This window comes from Schistocerca cancellata, chromosome 2, assembly GCF_023864275.1.
Source record: "Schistocerca cancellata isolate TAMUIC-IGC-003103 chromosome 2, iqSchCanc2.1, whole genome shotgun sequence".
Lineage (NCBI taxonomy): Eukaryota > Metazoa > Arthropoda > Insecta > Orthoptera > Acrididae > Schistocerca > Schistocerca cancellata.
The window spans coordinates 403,233,119-403,258,082 of NC_064627.1; the positions used below are offsets into that span (position 1 = coordinate 403,233,119).

At 43.3% G+C, this 24,964-nt stretch overlaps 1 protein-coding gene and 1 pseudogene across 1 annotated transcript in view; one reads left to right on the forward strand and one right to left on the reverse strand.

Moving 5' to 3' along the window:
• The window catches only part of LOC126161844 (circadian clock-controlled protein daywake-like), a 124,494-nt gene that overhangs the window by 29,472 nt on the left and 70,058 nt on the right, over window positions 1–24,964 (forward strand). The gene's annotated exons all lie outside the window — the stretch shown is intronic.
• Window positions 24,397–24,514, reverse strand: LOC126164300 (5S ribosomal RNA; annotated as a pseudogene).

Here is a 24,964-nt window from a genome sequence, read left to right on the forward strand (position 1 = left end):
GTTAACACAAATATAAACGCAAGTGGAAGATGTGTTTCGATTTGTGCCACACAAATTAAGTGACTGGCAGGAGGTGCGACGAATAGTAACTTTTGAACCGAGATTCTCCTGTTCCATCATTGCAACCAGTTCTATCCAGCATACAGGAGGCAAGATTTACGACCGTATTGCTCACCAAGTGCGTAACTTTCCCACGTACGATCAGAGATGCAAGACATCAGCTTCGATCTTGTCCTAGCTGATTGTTCCCAGTAGCTTTGTAAAATTTTCCAGTGTCCTATAGACAACGGATATATTTTGTTAGTGTTTCCTACTTCTTTTTTTCTTTTATTTTTTTCACGATTGCGTTCACTGATTGATGGGATGAATCTTGTATTCTTTTCGCTGATATGTTAGTGTTTTTGGAGCTACAGTAATACTTTCATGTTTCTCATGGTTTTTAGGCATTGCGGGCAAAGAACAACGGACCACTGAGTAAGCAAAGGGAAAGCTACCACCACAGGAGTGATGTAACACACATACTGAAAACAGGCATCAGTTTGCCGGACCCGCAAATTAGTCTGCGTTTATCATTAAGTTGGTAGCGTATTTATTCGTTGTTAGGACATTGTTTCAGGAGTGCCATGTAACATTTTTCGAAGTATTAAATTCATTTTGCGTTATTTGTTAAGTAAAAAAATGAACGTTTCGGTCTATTTTAGTGTAACGCAGAAATTAAGAACAGTGTCTGTGACTTGATACAATTCCACGATTCGCAGGTAAAACACAAGGAGGATGTTAGGAACAGAAGCGCTGTTAACAGTATGACTCCACCGGCACTGTGGCCAAGTTTATACCGTATTTTAAGTATGTGCGACGATGCTAAGTCGATTTTCTGTGTATTTTTTGACGATGGCACTATGGCTTCATTATATTAGCACAGGATGAAGATGGTCATCACTGACCGAAATCGGAAGTCTAATGACCAAACGATTTTATGATCATGAAAGGAAATAAAAGAAACAACACTGTTGATTTTAAAACAACAGGGAAACGATTCTTTCATTTCAAAGGGGACATATTAAGTACGGCAATGGGCTCCATAGCAGCCTGCTATCAAAAGTTTTGAATATTTTTTTCCGTGGTGATATACGTCAATCAACCAAGGTATTTGGAACTGTGACCATTCTTCGATTCGGTGACATTTATATAGACAGGGAAGGTTAAAATAAGATATCTTCTGAGTGGGTTCCGCAAGCTTTTGGTGAAAACGCCACAGTAACCATCAGATACCATTTGTGCAGAGATTACATCCTACCTATCGGCTAGATGTGGGCAATAACATCAGCTATATCCCATCCAAGATTGTTTCTAGGAAAGCAAAGTGGTTCATCTGTGCAAATATGAAGAAAATAATGGAATAGTGGGAGCCAGTCCAAAAACCAACATTGAGTACAAAAGTTTCTTGGCATCTTGAGAGGATCATGTTACATAGCTCTGTGATGAAAAGTGTACCTCGAAATACGGTATGGGTTGCAAGGAATGAAGACATCCTGCGGCCACATTTGTGGAAAATACAACTGCAAGGGTTGCTACGAGCGCTCCCGCAAAATGATCACGCACACCCGCACAAGAGTAACGAGACGAGAGACATCATCCACGAGGTTTCCCCGATCTTGTGCCCAGTGACTTCCACGGTTGCCATTACACCTCCAACAAATACTGACCGATCTTTTTCTGTAATTAAAAAGAGCAAACTTTACAGGACAACTACGACGCCTGCGACTTTGCAGATGCCTTGAGACGCAAAACAGAGGGTTCAAATGCCTCTGAGCACTATGGGACTTAACATCTGAGATCATCAGTCCCCTAGAACTTAGAACTACTTAAACCTAACTAACCTATGGACATCACACACATCCATGCCTGAGGCAGGATTCGAACCTGCGACCGTAGCAGTCGCACGGTTCCGGACTGAAGCGCCTAGAAACGCTCGGCCACCGCGGCCGGCATGCAAGACAGAGAAATTGCTCGCGTTCGAAGATAGTTTATTTTGAGTGTCCATATCACAAAATCATACTCGTAATTCACTAATAATAATATACATAATTAAAAAAGAAAAAAAAAAGCCGGCCGCGGTGGCGCTGCAGTCCGGAACCGCGGGACTGCTACGGTCGCTGGTTCGAATCCTGCCTCGGGCATGGGTGTGTGTGATGTCCTTAGGTTGGTTAGGTTTAAGTAGTTCTAAGTTCTAGGGGACTTATGACCTAAGATGTTGAGTCCTATAGTGCTCAGAGCCATTTGAACCATTTTTTTAAAAAAGAAAATGAAGATACTCTAGTCATATACTAGTGTCATTTTATCCTACCATTCCAGGCCGCCCATGGGCAATTTATGCCACAGCGGCTCTCATGTATAAAAATATGACAATAAATTCGCTTTTGTATACCTCGCCGATCCACTCCTTTAGTGTTGTTAAGCATAATTCTGCATTAGATTGTTTTGTTCAGTGATATTAATGCACGTAAATTTTGTTTTCTAGCGAAGTTGTTGGCTTAGCAGGCGTCCGTCGATTTTCAGTCAGTCCCTCGTCCCAGTTTCTTCTTCATGTGGGATAACCTCTTTAGTTACGGATGCTGTATGTAATATATATAATGTAATATATGCTTGTTTAGTTGCAGTTTATGTAGCGTAACTTCCATGCTTTACATTTTGTTTCTTGTAAGTCTTTTAAAAGAATTCCGACGTTCATTCTAACCGCCATATCATTACTATTCATCACAATAAATGAATACTTCAACACATAATGTGATAATTTCCGTTTTCCGAGTGTGTATATACCAATAAGAATATTCTGTTACATTCTCTATTGCTGCATTTGTCTGCGTAGCGGGGATATGAATTTCAGGTGATTAGTCCCTAAGGGATCTTGGTGTATTGGAATATCGGTCTTGTTCTTGATCTTCTTGGGCTATTTAACTTCCCGAAAGACTCTTTTGACATCCAGATGTTCTATGGGAACCAAAGATGTAAACTATGGGTATTGTGTGCGCCTAAGAGAGGTCGCTAAACGCCAGTGATGCTTACGGCATTGCACAACCCACATTATTGTCTATCACGCAACCACAGTAGTGGCTGCTAACGGCAACAGTGGCCGGAACTGTAAGTATCCAATGGAGTGCATATCATGAGGCTACGGACGGTAGTTGAACTGCTTAATCGACGAGTTACTCACAACAGTGCTACAGTGTTAATTGTGTTGGTGCAAAGCAGAGCAATAGCAACGACAAATAAAGCAAACATTGCATTATATCCACAACAACAGTTGGCGAAGTTGATTTTTCGACACAAAGGAACCCAAGGAATTTCGCAGAGTGTGAAAGAAGTGGAAGATGAAATATTAGCGTGTCTGCAAGACGAGTCAGTGGAATGTATGGTGTCGTATACACTTAGACTGTGCGGACAATGTACGCGAAGAGTTCAGTAATGACGACATGTGCTTAACAAGTGAAAGTGATAATGAAACAGATGTCGAGCCATGTAGTTCATCATCCTTGTCGGACAGGGAGCCACAAATCCCATCTCCAGTGAAACGCAGTAAAGGAAATAGTATTCCAAGAAGTGGGTACTAAACATAATTACACACCTGGAAGATCACTCGCAGCATAAAAACAAAAAAAGAAGCAATTACGAACAGATTTCGAATAATTCCGCAACAGTATGACAGTGTAGTGCGTAAGAAAAGCTATGAATATTCAAGGGCGGACAAAGCGCATTCTCCACAAAAACTAGTGTTTGCGTGTCTGCAAGATGTGCGATATAATTTACAGGATCTGCATGACAGTGTCTACTACGTTATGCACATGAAACTACGCGTGACGTAGATTACGGTGATTTCAAGAGAAGCAGTGGGTGGTCGCATAACTCCATAGACGTAAAGACGTAAAGTAGCGAAATTTCGTACGAAGCGTCAACTTGACGATGTACAGCAAACTGCGGAATCTGTCCGAAAATGTGTAGAGGAGATAAACCCATCCCATCGTTCCGTAAGGAATTTGCTTTCAACTCTCACCAACCGCTGTTTGAAGAGGAAATGCATATGAAAGGTGCCGTGGAAATTAGAAGTAGCAAGACAGCTGTATCATTCCCGGCGGGGTCAGGGATTTTCTCTGCCTCGTGATGGCTGGGTGTTGTGTGCTGTCCTTAGGTTAGTTAGGTTTAAGTAGTTCTAAGTTCTAGGGGACTGATGACCATAGATGTTAAGTCCCATAGTGCTCAGAGCAATTTTTGAACAGCTGTATCAAGTTCAGCTAGCGCATTAGTAAATAATTAAGACGACTATTAAACTGGATGGTAAATTCGCTGAATAGTTGTTTACTGTCATGCGTGAAGTTTGGAAGACTTCTGCCCCCTACGATTCTTTCTCCTGTACGTGAATATTTACGTCACAGCAAACGAGAGTGGGAAAGTAGGTGTAAGAGAACTACAACTATGGTATGAACACTGCATTTGGCCGATAGCAGGTCAAAATACTTTGCTTTTGATTGATTACTGGTCTGCGTATAAAAATCATACTCCTTTAGAGCAAACCATCCCTCCTGAAAGTGTTTGACGTTGTAGTTCATACCATCTGGAACCCAATGGGCAAATTCAGCCTCTGGATGTCTGTTTTTTCCGTGCCTATAAAACACATTATCGGACTATCTACAGGTACACCTTAAAGGATAGCCATTCCCCGATAAGCTCCACGACAAACTGCTTCGCATTCGGTTGCACGCCAACACACTCCATCAGTTGTCATCACCCCCGTTGCATCAATAAGATTCTATATACTTTCTTTAAAAGTGGATATCTAGCTAAACGTCCTGCACGGTTTGCAAATCCCTGAGTTCGCCTTGGATCTTGATGGAGCGAAACTTTGTGATCACTGTGGAGCGCCGTTTTTCATTCGGTGTTCACTGTTCAAATTAATAGTTTGGTTTGAACATCTTTTGAATGTCGACGACGTTCATTTTGTGAAACGTAATACATACATCCCACAGAAGGTTGACCTCAGCACCTCCCGGACACTCATTTTCCCTCGCCCTCCTGATGCTCATGGTGAGTCATTAGCAGCTTATATTTTTCCTGTCGTAATTGTTAACACGACACTTTGTAACGTGCGCGTGGGGCACACAATACTCCTTAAAGCCTGTACTATGCTAAGTGAACGGGCTTCACCTCATGAGAAAGGATTTTCGTATAGATATCGACCGCGTGTACCTGAATGGTGGCAAATCAGACTTACACCCACTCGGTAATAACAATGATCCGTCGAGCAAGTTCTAAATGCAATTACACGTCAGTATGTATCAAAAGCAACACGGAAGATGCTACCAATTTAATAATAATACGGTCGCCAGCCTAATTAGGCATTAACTGAGTTCCTTCCCTGTACAAGTTGGCGTATATTCATGCAAAACAACACGTAGTAACACTGCATAATATACTATAATTTTAGAACCAAAAAATCTATTGAACTGATAGTTTCACGTTCTGTACTGATATGGAAAAACCATGAATACATAACACTACACTATAATGTATACTACAAAACTTCGTACTGTCTATTGATCTAATTAAAATCGGGCATAGGTTACCTAGAAACAGCAATTTCGAGCCACACACAAAATGTCAATTTTGATAAAGATAAAACACTGATAAATTATATTGACTTTAACTTTTGCTGGTCAAACCAAAAAAATTGATTACTGAAGTTATCATGCGTTCAAGATTTCCAGTATATGAGTTACTACTCTTTTTTATCTTATTTACTTCTCATTTAAATACCTTTATATCTGTCTCGAAATAATTAAACTTCATTACTATATCAATATTAAAGTTATCTTTCAACTTCGTTAGACCTTCGTTATTCGTTTACTGCTTCATTAACAAAACAGTTCTTTAAACACCATTCTAACATAACTAGGTCTGCAAGTAATTATTATTAACACCAAATTTAATTTTTCATTTCGGGACACTCGGATTGCACAACATTTGGAAAGGACCCTGTCTAGGTTAGTTGTGAGGATAATTAAATGATGGGAAAGTTCTGGTTGGCTCTGAGCACTATGGGACTCAACATCTATGGTCATCAGTCCCCTAGAACTTAGAACTACTTAAACCTAACTAACATAAGGACATCACACAACACCCAGTTATCACGAGGCAGAGAAAATCCCTGACCCCTCCGGGAATCGAACCCGGGAACCCGGGCGTGGGAAGCGAGAACGCTACCGCACGACCACGAGCTGCGGACAAAGTTCTGGTAAAATTTAGGTTATTATTGAACAGTTCACTCTATGGTCCATACGAATACAGTACTAAAAGTTTCAACCTGCTTGTATCGATGCGGCGGTTGGCGAGCGGCGAGATGGCGAGGCACAGAGCACACATACAACCACAACTATGGCTCTTGACGTATCGGCACTTTAATTCTTCTTAGCGTCGCAATACTTTTCCATTTAGTGTCTATGGAATTTTGCCATGCTGTGTGGGCTTTGGAACAGCATACCCGAGGCTCAGTGAAACTACGTCTTCCAGGAGAGCCTCCTCGCTCCAGAAGGTGTTGCACAGACCAATGCAAAACTCCAACTACAACTGCTGAGCCCGTTGTGCCGTGCAGTGCCCGTGCGCATTTTCCCGCGCTCGCCAGCCATCCACCTTTTACCGCTCCCTTACAGACAGGGTATTCACCCGAGGGTTTGCATTCTACATATCCTAACACATTGCCTACGTATGAACCAGATGCACAGTTACAATTTTAAACATCTTACAACAGTTTCAACATTTGTTACATTTCAATTCTATTACAATATTGCTTGACATTTGACATAAACATTAATATTCACATTGAAACTTGTTTACAGTTTTCTTAACACAATGGCATGAAACAAAAAAGAAATGAAAGCAGAACATTAATTACACAAGTTTATCGAAAAATCAGAAGAAAAAAATATTATATGTACAATAGGACAGAGTCGTTGTTGTTACAACTTTCAAATGAGGCTTACTAAGGATTGAACTTGCGACCTCACACTCAAGGGGTTCCTTGTAATTATTTTCTTTGATGGACATCAACTTTAATTACATGGGCACTGTTATACCGACCAAGTGTACAGTATTCTGCCACACTACGCGCCAATACTAGAGCCGGTGTGCTTCAAATGTCTGTATCACAGTTGTATCATGTATCTGGAAATTTAGCTACAGCAAAATTACGGTTCCTCAGTTCTGCCTCAGCCCTTCTAGTGGAGGATGAGTATGACAGCGTCAGGTACAGCGTTGCTCTCAACGATTTGGGTGTCTCCCCACGATTTGTGCACTGACTGTCCATTGACAGCTGAAACTTTCTGCTTGTCTACATGTTGCCGAGGCGCATCATCGCACCATTCGTCTTATCTGGATTTGGATGTAAGTGCTTCTTAGTGTAAAATTTATACAGCATCTCTAGGGATTTCTTCAGTTTGGCTTGAATTTCACAAGATGACACTTTCGCCAAGGCCACCATGTATAAGAAAAAAGAGAGACACAATATCTTTGATCAATGTGGAAAGCGATTTCCCAGTCCTGTACTCTTATTGGCCTTCCATCAAGTATAACTCGTCGTTTTGTTCTGTTTACCGTCTTTATGAGCAGGGTAAATGTCGCCCTCAGCCTGTCAGGCAGGATGCGATCCATTCAATCCATACTGTATCAGAAGCTAACGGGAGGTCAATAAGTATAACTCCAAATTTCATTCTGTTCCGGCATCACTTCTCGCTGTAACGTTCTAAACGCCAAAACTTGAACACTAGCTTTTGCCAGCCCTTAAGTTCAATTGGTCCCAGGGAACACTAGCCTAGACGCAAGATCTGTGGGTTCAAGCGCTAGAACATAACGATATTCAACGGAACAGAAGGTAGTACTGATCAATTTTTGTGTCTTTCATGTACTATTGCCACAACAAGTTATTCGTACTTTTGCATCCCTTCTTCCAGTATGCTTTTTACATTCTCGAAAATGATGTCGTGAATAGTGCTCGCTACTACCCTTGTACGACTTCCGGCCACGTATTGCTTCGGGTGGTTACTTGAAGTAACACGGCGTTATTTCGCCATAATGAAAGTGAGCACCACACTTTCCATACACGAAATGTGGCTGATGCAATCAGTTTCTCGACGGAAGAACCTCCATCTGAAGAGATGTAGAAAGTCGAAGATGCCGGAGCTGACGCAGTCGTAAGATCGGGCGTAAGCCAATACCGTGACGATAGGAGCGAGGCGGGAAGCGGCAGTCGGTGGTCTCGCGGCGCCACGGACACCGGGCGACACGGCGGGCGTATCAAAGCGGGCAGCGCCTTATAGGTAGGCATGACAATGGCGCGCCGGCCGTGGCAGGTGCGGCCGACACTACGCGGAAGCGGTCTGCAGGGGAACGCCGCGGAGACGCCGCAGCCATAGAGACGCGCCGGCGGCCGCCAGCGGCGAGGAACTGTTTATGTAAGCCAGCGAGCAAGCGACGCCCTGCAGAATACTGCGTCGTACATTGTCTGAAACGTGACTGTCATCTCCTAGCAAGAAAAGCGCCACAATGGTAGAAGCATGGACAATGAGCCATTCCCGCCAACGCCTTCACTAGCAAGTGAGAAAAAAATCATATTCCGAGTATTCCCGATACATTTTAATCCCATGATAATTTGCAATGGGCTTTTTGTGGGCCTGTCATCACCGCCGATTACACAACGATTGAGTCTGTTTCTTAATGAGACAAACTGTTCTCCTTCTTGCTCCTACGGTCGTAACTACACTACTGGCCATTAAAATTGCTACACCACGAAGATGTGCTACAGATGCGAAATTTCACTGATAGGAAGAAGATGCTGTGATATGCAAATGATTTGCTTTTCAGAGCATTCACACAAGGTTGGCGCCAGTGGCGACACCTACAACGTGCTGACATGAGGAAAGTTTCCAACCGATTTCGCATTCACAAACAGCAGTTGACCGGCATTGCCTTATGAAACGTTGTAGTGATGCCTCGTGTAAGGACGAGAAATGCGTACCATCACGTTTCCGACTTTGATACAGGTCGGGTTGTAGCCTATCGCGATTGCTATTTATCGTATCGCGACATTGCTGCTTGCGTTGGTCGAGATTGAATAACTGTTAGCATAATATGGAATCGATGGGTTCAGAAGGGTAATGCAGAATGCTGTGCTGTATCCCAACGGCGTCGTAATACTAGCACTCGAGATGACAAGCATCTTATCCGCATGGCTGTAACGGATCGTGCAGCTACGTCTCGATCCCTGAGTCAACAGATAGGGACGTTGCAAGACAACAACCATCTGCACGAATAGTTCGACTCCGTTTGCAGCAGCATGGATCATCAGCTCGGAGACCATGGCTGTGGTTACCCTCGACGCTGCATCTCAGACAGTAGCACCTGCGATGGTGTACTCAACGACGAACCTGGGTGCACGAATGGCAAAACGTCATTTTTTTTTTCAGATGAATCCAGGTTCTGTTTACAGCATCATGATCGTTACATCCGTGTCTGGCGACATCGCGGTGAACGCACATTGGAAGCGTGTATTCGTCATCGCCATATTGGCGTATCACCCGGTGTGACAGTATGGGGTGCCATTGGTTACACGTCTCTGTCACCTATTGTTCGCATTGACGGCACTTTGAACAGTGGACGTTACATTTCAGATGTTTTACGACCCATGGCTTTACCCTTTATTCGATCCCTGCAAAACCCTACATTTCAGCAGGATAATGCACGACTGCATGTTACAGGTCCTGTACAAGCCTTTCTGGATACAGAAAATGTTCGACTGCTGCCCTGTCCAGCACATTCTCCAGATCTCTCACCAATTGAAAACGTCTGCTCAATGGTGGCCAAGCAACTAGATACTACTCTTGATGAACTGTGGTATCGTGTTGAAGCTGCATGGGCAGCTGCACCTGTACATGCCATCCAAGCTCTGTTTGACTCAATGCCCAGGCGTATCAAGGCCGTTATTACGGCCAGAGGTGGATGTTCTGGGTACTGATTTCTCAGGAACTATGCACCCAAATTGCGTGAAAATGTAATCACATGTCAGTTCTAGTATATTTGTCCAATGAATACCCGTTTATCAACTGCATTTCTTTTTGGTGTAGCAGCTTTAATGGCCAGTAGTGTAGTATACGAAATACGCGTGGCCGAATTATCAAAGTAGTTTTCCTTTAACTTCTTCTGGGTCTATTATGGTGAATATAACAAGGACCAATTTTGCGTTCATTATACCAAGTGTCGTTCTTTATTATACTGGGTTGGTTCATAAGTACGTAGCATTTTTCTATAATTTTTATAAACACGACACATATGACACAGAATCTGGTCGTCAGTAATATGTGCCACTTCATTATTTACAACAATCTACCAACGCTGGAGTAACTTTTCGATTGCGTGACTGTAGAAATCACGTGCTTTTGAGCCGAAGAACTCGTCGAGCCATGTTCGGAGAGCATTTTCAGCAGGAAAGGAAGTTCCTTGAAGGATGTTCGATAGAGAGCGGAAAATCTGTGGGGGCAAGATCAGGTCAATAAGGTGGGTGCAACACGACTTTCCAACCCAGCTTCTGTATAGTGTGTTTTGTCTGTCTAGCGCAATGCGGACCGGCGTTGTCGTGGAGCAGCATCACTTCACGCAGTCGTCCTGGTCGTTGTCCTTGGATAGTGTCTCCAAGACATCTCATTTGTTGACAATAAATGCCAGCAGTGATGGCTCCACCTCAGGAAAGCAATTCGCAGTACACCACGCCGTCGTTCTTCCATCAGATGCATAAAATTTTCGTTCGTGGCTGCGCGCTGGTCTTTGTACGATGAGTTACTGCTTTGTTTGGGCTCAACCATTCCTTCCTTTTACTTATGTTAGCATAAAGACGCCTATTCTGATCACCAATAACAATATAAAATAGGAATTGTCGCTGTTGTTCACCAGCCAATTGATGAGGAGCAAGCATAGATTAGGATTCTCTTAAACTGAATTTCATTGGTTTTTAAGATTTTTATGGCTGCTGGCAAGTTATTGAAAATATGTGTTCCTGGATAATGCACACCTTTTTGTACAAGAGTAAGTGACTTAAAATCGTTGTGAATATTATTCTTATTTCTGGTATTGAGACCATGAACTGAACTCTCGGTTTGAAAACGTGATATGTTTTTAATGACAAATATCATAAAGTAATAAATATATTGGGAAGCAGTAGTTAGTATACCTATTTTTATAAACAGGCCTCTGAAGGATGTTCTCGATTTCACACCATCTTATAGCATGTTCTTGTACCCGGAAAACTTTAGCTTGGCTTGATGAATTACTCCAAAAAATATTCCCATATGACATTATGGAGTGAAAGTAAGCGTAGTATGCCAGCTTTTTCATTTTTGTATCCCCTATTGTCTGATAGGAATCGCATTGCAAATATAGATTTGTTTAGACGCTTCAGCAGTTCTGTGATGTGCTCCTCCCAGTTGAATTTATTTTCAAGCTCTACTCCCAAGAATTTAAAACTGTGTACTGCTTCTACCTCGTTGTCATCATATGTTAGGCGTATACTCGTGGGACACCCCTTACAAGTTCTAAACTACATGTAGTGTGTTTTTTCAAAGTTTAGTGACAAATAATTGGCTAGGAACCAGAGATTAGTGCACTAGATATTTTACAATACCTCACAGATATGAGGTCGTCTGTATGAAGCAGGCCGCATACTGACCTTTCTCTTGCGGCGTCTACATTTTATCAGGTATGTAATTTCAATTTTGCATCAAAATTGCGTCACCTGGAAGTTAAAAAAGGATTTTACGTTATCTCATCACGTGTCGGGAACCATTTGTTAGTATCTAGTATAATCTTGAAGCTATTAAAATCTTTAATTGTAAAGATAATTTACGAAAACCCTGTAGATATTGTCATTTTACCGTGTACAAGGTCGTTGGTGTTAGCATTATTCATGAGGATCCGGTTCGATTCCCGTATAAGCATATCTGTCGAGGCACTTGCCTTTGGTTGCAAGTATTCCTTATTTTGCAGCGCATCCGAAATTCAGTGGCTTAATTTACAATTTTTTTTAATATGTCGTTGGCCGTTGGTGCTCATATTTGCTGTTTTAAGTTTGAATTATTGTTTGTGCCTCAGTGGGTTTCAATGTCAGGTTTATCTGGGGATCGTTGGTTTTTGAAGTTTTTAAGCAGGCTAGTCACTGGGGTGCCCAGCTGAAGATGAAATCTGTGTTAGTATTAGTGTTGTTGTTATTGTTTTTTCTCTTTCAAACTTGTCAGTGGTTGTTATTTTGAGTTTATGTTTAGGGGCCTTAAGGCAGTTCTGAATTCTGGTGGGGCTAATGTCCGATATGTCTTACGTCGGTTAAAGCGGCTCACTTGTTGCATTCAGTTGTTGGTCTCCAGCGTATATGAAGTTGACCAGGGATGCATTTTTAACTACTTTGTGAATCACGTACAGCCTTAAGTCTTGCAGAACGGTGATTGATGGCTGGCTTAATTGTCCTAATTAGCTGTTGGCTCAGGTCTCTGATTAGGGTGTTGTATTTAGAGGTCGTTTAAGCATCAGTCCATTCAAATATTGCTCGTGGGACCGAGCAGGGATTTCAGAGAATACAATTTTCCCGCACTCACGAATATTCCTATTGTCTGTTATACAATAGGAAAATCAACGATAACCCTGCTAACTAGATACACTTATTTCCACGTTTCCTTGTTTCTATGTTTCATATTACGAGTCCCAATTCAAGTTACGTCCTCCTCGATCGATACTGTGTCTTCAAACATCATCGATTTTATGTAGGGTGTATATTGTTCAGCTGCTGACTAATACCAGTATCGAAGTGGGTTGGTGCACTGTCGTGGTGATGCAGCGACATATTGTCACGGGTAATGAAAGGTACAGTACCGTGTACACAAGAAGGTATAGTACACAGCCATACACCGGTAGGGCACCACACGACAAAGCCAGCCCACAGAGACCCACATATTGGAGGTCAGACGCCATAGAGGGCGCAGAGTACACGAACTATGTTTTGCTTCCACCTTACGTCACCCAAACAGTTTCCAGGGTGACATCCGTTTGCCACGCTTGTCCACTCAGAGAGTATACGAACAGTTAGTCGGGAGTATCAACTGTACCGCAAGGCTGCATCAGAACCGTGTCTATAGTCGCCGCCCAGAAGAGCCCAGCTGGACATTCTAGTCATGGTTCACTGGACCGAGGACTAGGCCAGTGTCCGAGGACTGATCTGTACAAGTAAACATTTAATATTGCTACACATCATCTTCATACTTTAATTGAGCACTATAAAATTTCTGTTAATAAATTGTTGTTGATTGTTGCCAATCTGTGTTGCCATAATTTCTGCTGTAGTTTGCGGAAACCTACTTTGCCCTGTGACAAGGTTGTGTAGTTGTTGCGTGCAAGCAAGCCACGTTAGTAACAGCAAGATTTTCTTATGTTGGTCCTCAAGACCATTTGGTGAATACAATATACGATATCAAACAACTATGGTAGTACAACAGGTTGTCAAGAAGTCAATAAACCTTGCACATTCCACCCCAAAAGATGACAGAGAATCGTTGCTGGTGATCTAAGTCGAGCGTGAGGTATGGATTTGCATCACTCTGGACACAGCTACTGCAGCAGTGGAAAGCACTAACACTGTTCAAAGATTCCTCACAGGTCAACGACAAAAACATTGGGAAGTCTGGCACCACAGTACTGCCCTGGATAATCCGTTGATAGAACTGAACTATACATTCAAAAAATTTTTTACCCCAATCCTTGAGCACGTTGTTTATGGCAGGGATAAAATTGCCACTTCAACAGTACGTACCACACAGTTTTCTTCGGAGAACACATTTAGCATAGAGAGCAACTTAATGGATGCTTATTCATGAATCTTCTCCCACACGATCCCGCCCAACACCTTTTCTAATTCTTTTGTGTACAGTTCTTTATCGAGATCCTTGACCAGGTGCCTGTGATTTGAACGAGCCACTTGCTCTTGAGTTCCTGTTCACAGCTACAAATTTCTTCCAGTGCAGGTAATGTTTCTTACCAAATTTTTCTCTGTACATTAGTTCAGTATTCAGGACATTATATCTTATTGCATAATATGGTAAATACACGTCTGCAAGTCCCTGTAACAAGCAATGCTCTATGTGAGACGACCAACCCTGAACTTTAAACAGTATTGCATTGAGACGACATAAACGTTAATGAACTGGTTTTCAAGATAACACCACCAACACAGATGTGGCATACAGTTGTTTGTTATCAAGAATAAACACGTCGTACCGCCAGAAATATTCATTTCATACCGTTGGTTCCTGATCTCAAAAGACTATGTGTAGGATTATCTATCAGTGTAATTTTACCTCAGACGTTTGGTGATGCGTAACGTGGTGCTGCTTCTTCGTAAGAAGGATCATCGTGTTACCTTTCTTTGGAGGCGCACATGTCGGGACAATCTCGCTTGCGCTTCCTCATTGTAATCAGCCTGCTACTGGCAGCTAGAAGATTCGCGTTCCGTGCTGGTTGGCAGATCATCTGTTTCAACCGCCTCTTTTACTTTCCTCCTTTAAGTTAGTGCCAGCATAGTAGCTTACTCAAATTTTACGCAGACGCAGTACTCAGTCTGGGGTTCCGGCGCGGCCTTGCTGTGTTGTATCAGTCATATTTATTACTATAATAGCGCTGCTCGAATAATACATACGTACGTATATACTGCGTGGTCAGAAACAGTCTGAAAAGCTTGTACCAGTGTTTTAATATAGTTTGTACTCAGAAATAATTGTTAATAAGAAAAATCGTTACGTAGCGCCATTTTCGGGGTAATTCGCATTGAAGTTAGCCAATCAGATCGTTGCGCAAGCAAAATTCAAGCGGCCCGCCAGATACAATCACTGTCAGTTGTTCTCACAGCGTAGATGATAGTGCACGAGACTGCTCAGCCTTTGGCTCGGGTTCTATCTTTACTACCGTCCCATGTTCAGTTTTTATATCGTTATCTTGTTCGGTTTTAGGACACCAAACGAAAAACACGTTTCGCGACGTGGTATCTGGCGGGACGCTTGAATTTGCGCGAGCAAAGGTCTGACTGGAGAACTTCAACGTTAATTAACTCGGAAAAGACGCAACGTAACGATTTTGTCTCAAAAATTATTTTCCAGTGCAACCTACCCTACAACGCCCTCATAAGCTGTTCAGACTGTTTCTGACCACACTGTACTTGATGGATGTCTCTTCTAACAGCACTCGCAGGAACTGAACACTCTCGCATACGCTGAAGGATTTTTATTGAAACTGATTGATTAAAACTGATCGATTACGTCTGCGGAGGCCTGAGCTAGCCTGTTAGATTAAAGTTGAGTTTCAACGGAACAGTATTAAACATTGCTGAATATATTCTTACTCGATTGATAGAACATCATGTACCTGATCATACAATGGTTCATTTAATTCCTAGAATGTAAAACACGTTAATTACGACGAATGAATGCCGGTGAGCTGACATAATCGACGTTGTGTGTGTTGTGAGGTGTTTATTTTTATTAACTTTCTTTGTTTTTTACATCAACTTATTCACTAATTCTGGTCCGCAGACAGAGAGATACATTGAAATATTTCAGCCATTTTATTTTTGTCCTGAGTAGTCTATGGTTTCTAATAACATAATTGAATCAATATCGAGTGGTGAAGTGACCGGTCGCAGGTTCGAATCCTGCCTCGGGCGTGGATGTGTGTGTGTCCTTAGGTTAGTTAGGTTTAAGTAGTTCTAAGTTCTAGGGGACTGATGACCTCAGAAGTTAAGTCCCATAGTGCTCAGAGCCATTTGAACCATTTAATGAAGTGACAGCACAGTACTGCTGTGTTGTGTTCTGCTTCGTGTGCGTTTAGATGCTGCAAAGTTTCTGATAGGTGGCGCCAGTTACAATTTTGTATACAGGCAGGAATTGCGAAATGGGTGCTTAAATACCGGCGACGTCATAATCCACATATCGTTTCCGACTTCCAGCCAAGATCAGGCTCTTCATTACTAGGGGACATCAGAACGTCAAGTTCGATAAACATTATACTCAATAAACAATTTTCTTATTTTTATAAGTAAAAACCTATGAAGATATCGAAGAACAGGAATAATAGTCATATGTGGTAGGAAGCATACGAGGACATAATTCACAGCCCTATAGGAAAACTGTAAGACTCCGAATAGCTACGTATAAGTGTGATGAGTTCAGTAACAAAACACAGCAGCGAGGGAGCTAAAATATCGCTGATATCTGTTTGAAAAGTGCTGCGCAACAGTTTCTTGCAATGACAAGACCACCCAAGAAAATTAAGGTTATTCATGGCCTCCAGGCGACTCAGTGTATCGTGAGGTCTAATGACTTCATACATGGTGAATGTAATGCCTTTCGTAGAACTTCAGTTGTTTTAAATATTTTATTAATCAGAATCATTACATAGTTTAGTTCACATACAATACCCAAATTTTTCGGCTTTATTTGACAATATTGTGAAATAATTCGCAAAATCTTTGTCTACTATCGTGTAAGCAGCAGAAGTAAATTATTTCCTCTGTTTGAAAGGAAACCAGGCAATACGAGAAAGAAAAAGGAGAAGCTTTCATGTTCGACTGCCTGTTACAAACCGTGAAGCAACCTACCTTAGCTGCAGTTAAGCTGTAAAGTATGTGACAGAAACAACCCGGTTGTAACCATAAAAAATTACATCAAAAGCATTGTGGAAACAATAAACTGAAAGGCAAAGACACGAAACATAAGCCGATTCCTAAGACCGGTGTAATGTAGTTTCGGAACGAAATCAGAAAAGTATGCCTCATTCCCGTTAACGGGATGCCCAAGTGAAATTTCAGTTAACCTTCAGTTGTATGTCGAAATACCGCAGATTCTACTCAATAAACTTTGAAAATGAAACTTATTTGAATAAACAGAATGCATATACACAATATTACGGAGTCTTCGCGGTACAATCGCATACGGAGCGCTGGAATGAGACACTGCATAAATGCACCTGTGTGTGAATATTTAACTGTTCTTTTTACAGTTCTGAGCTATCCATAGGGGTCTACTAATACTGTTTCAAGAAACATTTTATGTACGCCTTCGTGGGATAATGGGCGTCTATCTTCAAACATCGCTGATTCACTTGTTTATCGTTTCCGTGACGCCCTCCCGTGAGTCAGAAAAACCTGTGGCCATTTGTGGTCTCGGTTTGTAAGTTCAATAATCCCTCCACAACTGAGAAAATTTGAACGTAGGACTCACGACTGTTTTGTAAGCAGTCTCTTATATAGATTGAGTGCATTTTCCCAATATCCTACCGAGCGGGGTGGCGCAGTGGTTAGACACTGGACTCGCATTCGGGAGGACGACGGTTCAATCCCGCGTCCGGCCACCCTGATTTAGGTTTTCCGTGATTTCCCTAAATCACTCCAGGCAAATGCCGGGATGGTTCCTCTGAAAGGGCACGGCCGACTTCCTTCCCCATCCTTCCCTAATTCGATGAGACCGATAACCACGCTGTCTGGTCTCCTTCCCCAAACAACCAACCAACCAACCCAATATCCTACCAATGAACTCAAAACCGGGTGACAGACACCTGTGTTCTTTGACAAAGTGCAGTCTTAGCTCTTGGCTGGTGCCAAGAGCTTTCGCTTTTAAAAAGCGAATCAATATTTGTTCACATGTGTTGGAAGAAGAGGAAGAACACATCATGGATCTTTACGGTAACTAACATTTGCTACAAAATTGTAATAGTATCTTATTGTGTGTATCATACTTCGTGAACGTCATTGTTGTGTCTAGACAAGACAGCCTAGACACAATGAGAGGAAGCCGAAAGGCACGCGCTTAAACTCACGCAGGCTGGCGTGAGGTCTGAAACAGGATACGTAATGAATGCTATAAAAAAAGCACGTAGCTTCTGGAATACTTAACTTTAATCCACATTTGTAGAACATCGCTCTTGATGATACATTAATAGAATATCAATATCAATTGAATACGGCGCCTTGCTAGGTCGTAGCAAATGTAGCTGAAGGCTATGCTAACTATCGTCTCGGCAAATGAGAGCGTAGTTGTCAGTGAACCGTTTCTTGCAAAGTCGGCTGTACAATTGGGGCGAGTGCTAGTACATCTCTCTAGACCTGCCGTGTGGTGGCGCTCGGTCTGCAATTACTGACAGTGGCGACACGTGGGTCCGTCGTATACTAGCGGACCGCGGCCGATTTAAAAGCTACCACCTAGCAAGTGTGGTGTCTGGCGGTGACACCACAGTCATGAAATAAGCTAATTAAGAAACTAATAGACATACACGATTGCTAGCCGTGGAACAGTAACGGAAAGGAGAGAGAAATACCAGTAAATTAGCGCTGTATGCCTAATATTTGACTTCATGCAATTATTTTTTTTGGTTGGCGCTCTACTCACTTCCAGTCAAGCTGGTCTCTGCTGTTACTTAAATATTATTCATAATAATTATGTTAGATGTATGGAAGAAAAAGTTTTACAACACCTGTTACATGTTTAGTGTGAAGGACAACGCGTTTCAGAAATACATTCTTATTTTAAAGATGCTGCTCGATCCAGAGGTAGGTAATTCGATCATTGATAGTGCAACAAATTTTCATACCAAGAATTCAGCCATAAAAGAGAGACGACCGCTTATAGCTTCTGCTCATTTTTTTCCGGGGTCATCAGTCTTGTGGTTGGTTCAATGTGTCCCGTAACCTATTCCTCCCGTGTCCCAAGCTGTTCATCTCGCCGCGCGGGGTAGCCGCGTGGTCTAGGGCGCCTTGCACGGTCCGCGCGGCTCTCCCCGTCGGAGGTTCGAGTCCTCCCTCGGGCATGGATGTGTATGTTGTCTTTAGTGTAAGTTGGTTTAAGTAGTGCGTAAGCTTAGGGACCGATGACATCAGCAGTTTGGTCCCGTAAGACCTTACGACAAATTTCCAAATCTCTACCTCATCTCAGAAGTAGCACTTGTACCCTAAGTCTTTAATTATTTTTTGGTTGTATTCCATTCTCTGTTTCCTCTACTCTCCACCTCTCCCTCTAGTATCGTGGAAACTGTTCCCTGATGTCTTAAAACATGTCCTGTCATGCTCACCCTCTTTGTCAGTGATCTGATATGTTCGTTTCCTCGCCCATTCTTTCTCATTCCTTATCTTATTAGCCAACGTAATTTTCAACATCCCTTTATAACCACCTCATCTCAGACATTTCTATTCTCTTCTATCCCGGTTTTCCCAATGTCCATGATTCACTACCGTACAATTCCATGCTCCAACTTACATTCTCAGAAACTTCTTCCTCAGATTAAGGCCGATGTTTGGTACTAGCAGATTTCTCTTAGCCAGGAATGCCCTCTTTGCTTGTGCTAGTCTGCTTTTTATATCTCTGTGCTTCGTCTGTCAAGCGTAATTTTGATTCCAATATAGCATAATATCTTCGTCTATTTCATAGTTTTCAATTTTGATCTTAAGTTTATCACAAATTTCATTTCAGCTGCTCCTCAGTACTCTCGTCTTCCTTCGCTTTACTATAAATCCATATTTTGTACTTATTACTGTTCATTCCATCCAACAATTCACTAATTCTTCTTGACTTTCACTGAGGATAGCGTCGTCATCAGAGAATCTGATCATTGGTACCCTTTCGCACTGAATTTTAATCTCACTTTTGAACCTTATTTTCGTCATTGTTTCTTCGATGTACGGATTTAACAGTGGAAGCGAAAGACTACATCCCTGTCTTACACCCTTTTCAATCCGACCACTTCGTTTTTAGTCTTCCATTCCTGATGTTCCCTCTTGATTCTTGTACATTTTGTGTCTTTTCCGTTTTACTTACAACTCTTTGCGGAATGCAGTTTCTTTCAATGTATACTGCCAAGTAAAGCATTAATTGTTGTTGCTGTTGTTGTTGTTGCTGTATTTCTGCTTGCAGTGAATAATTCTGTTAGGGGAGGGGTACAAGACGTCGTACCAGTGTTTGTGATCATGGGATGCCATTTTGATGGTCGTTGTTAATCGAAATATTTTCGTCGTTCTGGAATTCGATGTCAGTGGAAAATAGGACTGGACATTAAGTACACTCCTGGAAATTGAAATAAGAACACCGTGAATTCATTGTCCCAGGAAGGGGAAACTTTATTGACACATTCCTGGGGTCAGATACATCACATGATCACACTGACAGAACCACAGGCACATAGACACAGGCAACAGAGCATGCACAATGTCGGCACTAGTACAGTGTGTATCCACCTTGCGCAGCAATGCAGGCTGCTATTCTCCCATGGAGACGAACGTAGAGATGCTGCATGTAGTCCTGTGGAACGGCTTGCCATGCCATTTCCACCTGGCGCCTCAGTTGGACCAGCGTTCGTGCTGGACGTGCAGACCGCGTGAGACGACGCTTCATCCAGTCCCAAACATGCTCAATGGGGGACAGATCCGGAGATCTTGCTGGCCAGGGTAGTTGACTTACACCTTCTAGAGCACGTTGGGTGGCACGGGATACATGCGGTCGTGCATTGTCCTGTTGGAACAGCAAGTTCCCTTGCCGGTCTAGGAATGGTAGAACGATGGGTTCGATGACGGTTTGGATGTACCGTGCACTATTCAGTGTCCCCTCGACGATCACCAGTGGTGTACGGCCAGTGTAGGAGATCGCTCCCCACACCATGATGCCGGGTGTTGGCCCTGTGTGCCTCGGTCGTATGCAGTCCTGATTGTGGCGCTCACCTGCACGGCACCAAACACGCATACGACCATCATTGGCACCAAGGCAGAAGCGACTCTCATCGCTGAAGACGACACGTCTCCATTCGTCCCTCCATTCACGCCTGTCGCGACACCACTGGAGGCGGGCTGCACGATGTTGGGGCGTGAGCGGAAGACGGCATAACGGTGTGCGGGACCGTAGACCAGCTTCATGGAGACGGTTGCGAATAGTCCTCGCCGATACCCCAGGAGCAACAGTGTCCCTAATTTGCTGGGAAGTGGCGGTGCGGTCCCCTACGGCACTGCGTAGGATCCTACGGTCTTGGCGTGCATCCGTGCGTCGCTGCGGTCCGGTCCCAGGTCGACGGGCATGTGCACCTTCCGCCGACCACTGGCGACAACATCGATGTACTGTGGAGACCTCACGCCCCACGTGTTGAGCAATTCGGCGGTACGTCCACCCGGCCTCCCGCATGCCCACTATACGCCCTCGCTCAAAGTCCGTCAACTGCACATACGGTTCACGTCCACGCTGTCGCGGCATGCTACCAGTGTTAAAGACTGCGATGGACCTCCGTATGCCACGGCAAACTGGCTGACACTGACGGCGGCGGTGCACTAATGCTGCGCAGCTAGCGCCATTCGACGGCCAACACCGCGGTTCCTGGTGTGTCCGCTGTGCCGTGCGTGTGATCATTGCTTGTACAGCCCTCTCGCAGTGTCCGGAGCAAGTATGGTGGGTCTGACACACCGGTGTCAATGTGTTCTTTTTTCCATTTCCAGGAGTGTATGACCTCGTGGCTGGAGAAAGCAGCTTTTGTCCAAGAAAGCGCTATGCCTGTGACTGTATTGGAAGTTGTACAAAAGCGTCATAACCTACGAAGAGGAATTGTTCATGTTCTCTATCCCAGCATCAGATGCCTTAGAATTATATATTCAGGAGCATACGTTTCTGCCAGAATTCCTTGACGACTAATTCTCGTGCTGAACCGTATGTTTGGCAAAGATACTATCCACTTACTACCAACAAACTTTGTGGTTGTTTGCATTTGTTGGTGATAATAGGAATGAACAAGGACGAAGAAAGGAAGAAAGGTTAGGGTTTAACGTACCGTCAAGATCAGGGTCGGACCGCAAGCTCTGTATGTTTCAAGAATGGGGAAGGAAAGCGGCCGTGCTCTTTCAGAGCAATCTACATCTACATCTACATCCATACTCCACAAGCCACCCGACGGTGTTTGCCTGGAGCGATATAGAGAAATGTGGGAAGATCAAAATCTGGATGGCTGGATGCGGATTTGAACTGCCGTCCTTCAGAATACGAGTCCAGTGTGCTAACCACTGCGCCACTTCGCTCGGTATCTGGGCTGGCATCATGGCCAATAAATGGACGGCACAGTATAGTATCGGAAAGGGATGGCCACATTCCACCAGTTTTTGTTTGTGTTGACCACTCTTACTACTTTGTTGTCATGTGTGAGATAAAGCCAAACACTGTGTCTTACTATACTGCTCTGACTACGTTCAGTGCTTTATCCTCCGGGTGGGTCTGTGATGAGAGGTGCCTATGATATACTGCAAGAACTTTCTATGGATTGCGGAGAGACTTAAAATTCTGAAAGTTGCGAGAGCCCATTTTTAAATACTAATGCATCAACACAATCCTTTAACTAACAGGCCTTGTGATAACCACGGCGACAAATTCAGTAAAGGTAGGTAGAGGGGGAGGATTACAGACAATTATTGTTCTTGCCGAGTGCTATCCGCGACTGGAATACGAAAGGGATAATTATTCTGGAACACCATGTAACCCCCGGCACTCACTGAAAGGTGTTTTTCGGGGCACTGATCTAAACTATAAATCAGCACGTTCTTTGGATATCTTAGTAGAAAGACTATGCTCCGACTTACGACTGATCTTTAGCAGTTGTGAAGTAATGAGGAATCAGCGTTGTGGCAATACGACGCTCGACGACAGATACACAATGAACTAAGCTAAAGGAAAGGACCGCCAGTGTAACAGCTATCGCGAAAGACAGCTAACCTCTCTTGCTGGATAGATATATCGCGATCATGGTCGTATTTTAATGATTGGTTGCACTATAATGGAACTAAATAGCAGCTTCAAAGATAATTACGACCTCTACCTGCTGTGTATGAATATAAGACGCCGCATTTTCTCCTGTCTCACCAAGGTTGCTAGGATGAGTGACCACAGTCTGTTCAGGAAAATACCATCTTTACAATACTCTGCGATGAATATCAAGAAACTCTCGACTGAATTTGGTCTTCTGTTAGTATTGCCAGCATATGTGTAAAGCAGATTTCATATTGGAAATCAACTGTGCCACTGCTCCTTAAATAAATAGATAAATATAAACTGGTAGATTAGCAGTATTTTCTTTACAGGCTTCGAAAAGGTTGGCGATATGTTACCATGTACCGTTACAATTTTCCTTTGCGCACTCAAAGGACTTTTGTACAGGATTATTGCAACCCAGTTATTATCATATTATATGACAGCAGAGACTGATAACAGAGGAAGTGATCAGATTTATATTTAAGAAGCGGCATTAATCCTTATGACAAGCGCACACAGCTCGCACTGAAATCTGAAGCGATCTGGCTTTCCATAAAGCTTCCCATGACTCAAACACACAAGAAATTTGGTGGCTGAGACATTATTTGCCTTTATACAGCAGAGCTGTGTCCTAGGGAGGACCTAGGGCCAATATTAGTTTTACGGGTGTGCCCATCTTTAAAGTAATTTTTTGTCATAAAAATTTGGAGAAACGCAAACTGCTAGCAGGATCCTTGGCAGGGAGCTCCCCAGCCTACCCACAACGGCGCGCGCCATGCGTGGCTTGGCGCGTCCTTGAGTTTCGCAGGTGCCAGCCAGCGTCACGCGTCCTCGGAAATTTACTCGTTACGCTCTCAGGCAATAACATTGTGGCGACCTTCTCCGGTTATTAACATCATCCTCAACATTGACAGTGATTAGCAAGGACTAAAAAGTACTGTGACTGCAACACAAGGACACTCGACACATAGCTATTGTCTTGGGATATAAGTGAGTTTAAAAATACTTTCGGCATGAAATTCGAATGGGTTCTTTGACCTCTTCATCTGTACAGACGCTAGCTACTCGGGTAAAAATTTCAGTCGGGGAATCTTTTGCATAAATATGATCTAGTCTTGTAAGACAAGCGAAGCTATTGTACCATATTTTATGACTAGCTCCCCATGTAACTCCGCGTCATGTTTGCTTGGCGGGAAAAAATGGAAGACACAGCAATTCTTCTTCAGCACTCACCTTCTTCTCCCCTAATTTCCACGCTTTACTCTCCACCCTTTTCAATTCAATGCCAGTTTCTTCATGTCCGTCCTCCCGAACAGGCCATGAAAGCCCAACGGTACCGACCGGCCGCCGTGTCATCCTCAGCCCATAGGCGTCACTGGATGCGGAAATGGAGGGGCATGTGGTCAGCACACCGCTCTCCCGGCCGTATGTCAGTTTCCGAGACCGGAGCCGCTACTTCTCAGTCAAGTAGCACCTCAGTTTGCCTCACAAGGGCTGAGTCCACCCCGCCTGCTAACAGCGCTCGGAAGACCGGATGGTCACCCATCCAAGTGCTAGCCCAGCCCGACAGCGCTTAACTTCGGTTATCTGACGGGAACCGGTGTTACCACTGCGGCAAGGCCGTTGGCTTCATGTCCGTATACCTCCTATAAATTAACAACAATCATATTTCAGTCCGAATCGACTCCTGCCATTTTCCCTCTTACTAGTCTCTTCCACTAGTATATTGACTAACTCTTGGAACCGTTTCACATATTTTTACAAATAACTATAGAAATAAATATAGATGAAAAATGGCGACTGTTATTCTAAGAACAACTACACATAGGTCTACACTAGAAGATGCACTGAAGAGCCAAAGAAACTGGTACACCTACCTAATATCGTGTAGGGCCCCCGTGAACGCGCAGAAATGCCGCAAGACGACGTGGCATGGACCCGACTAAGTGCTGGAGGGAAATAACACCATCAATCCTGCAGGGTTATCTATAGAACCGGAAGAGTATGAGGGGGGGGGGGGTGGAGATCTCTTCTGACGAGCACATTGCAAGGTATCCCAGATATGCTCAATAATGTTC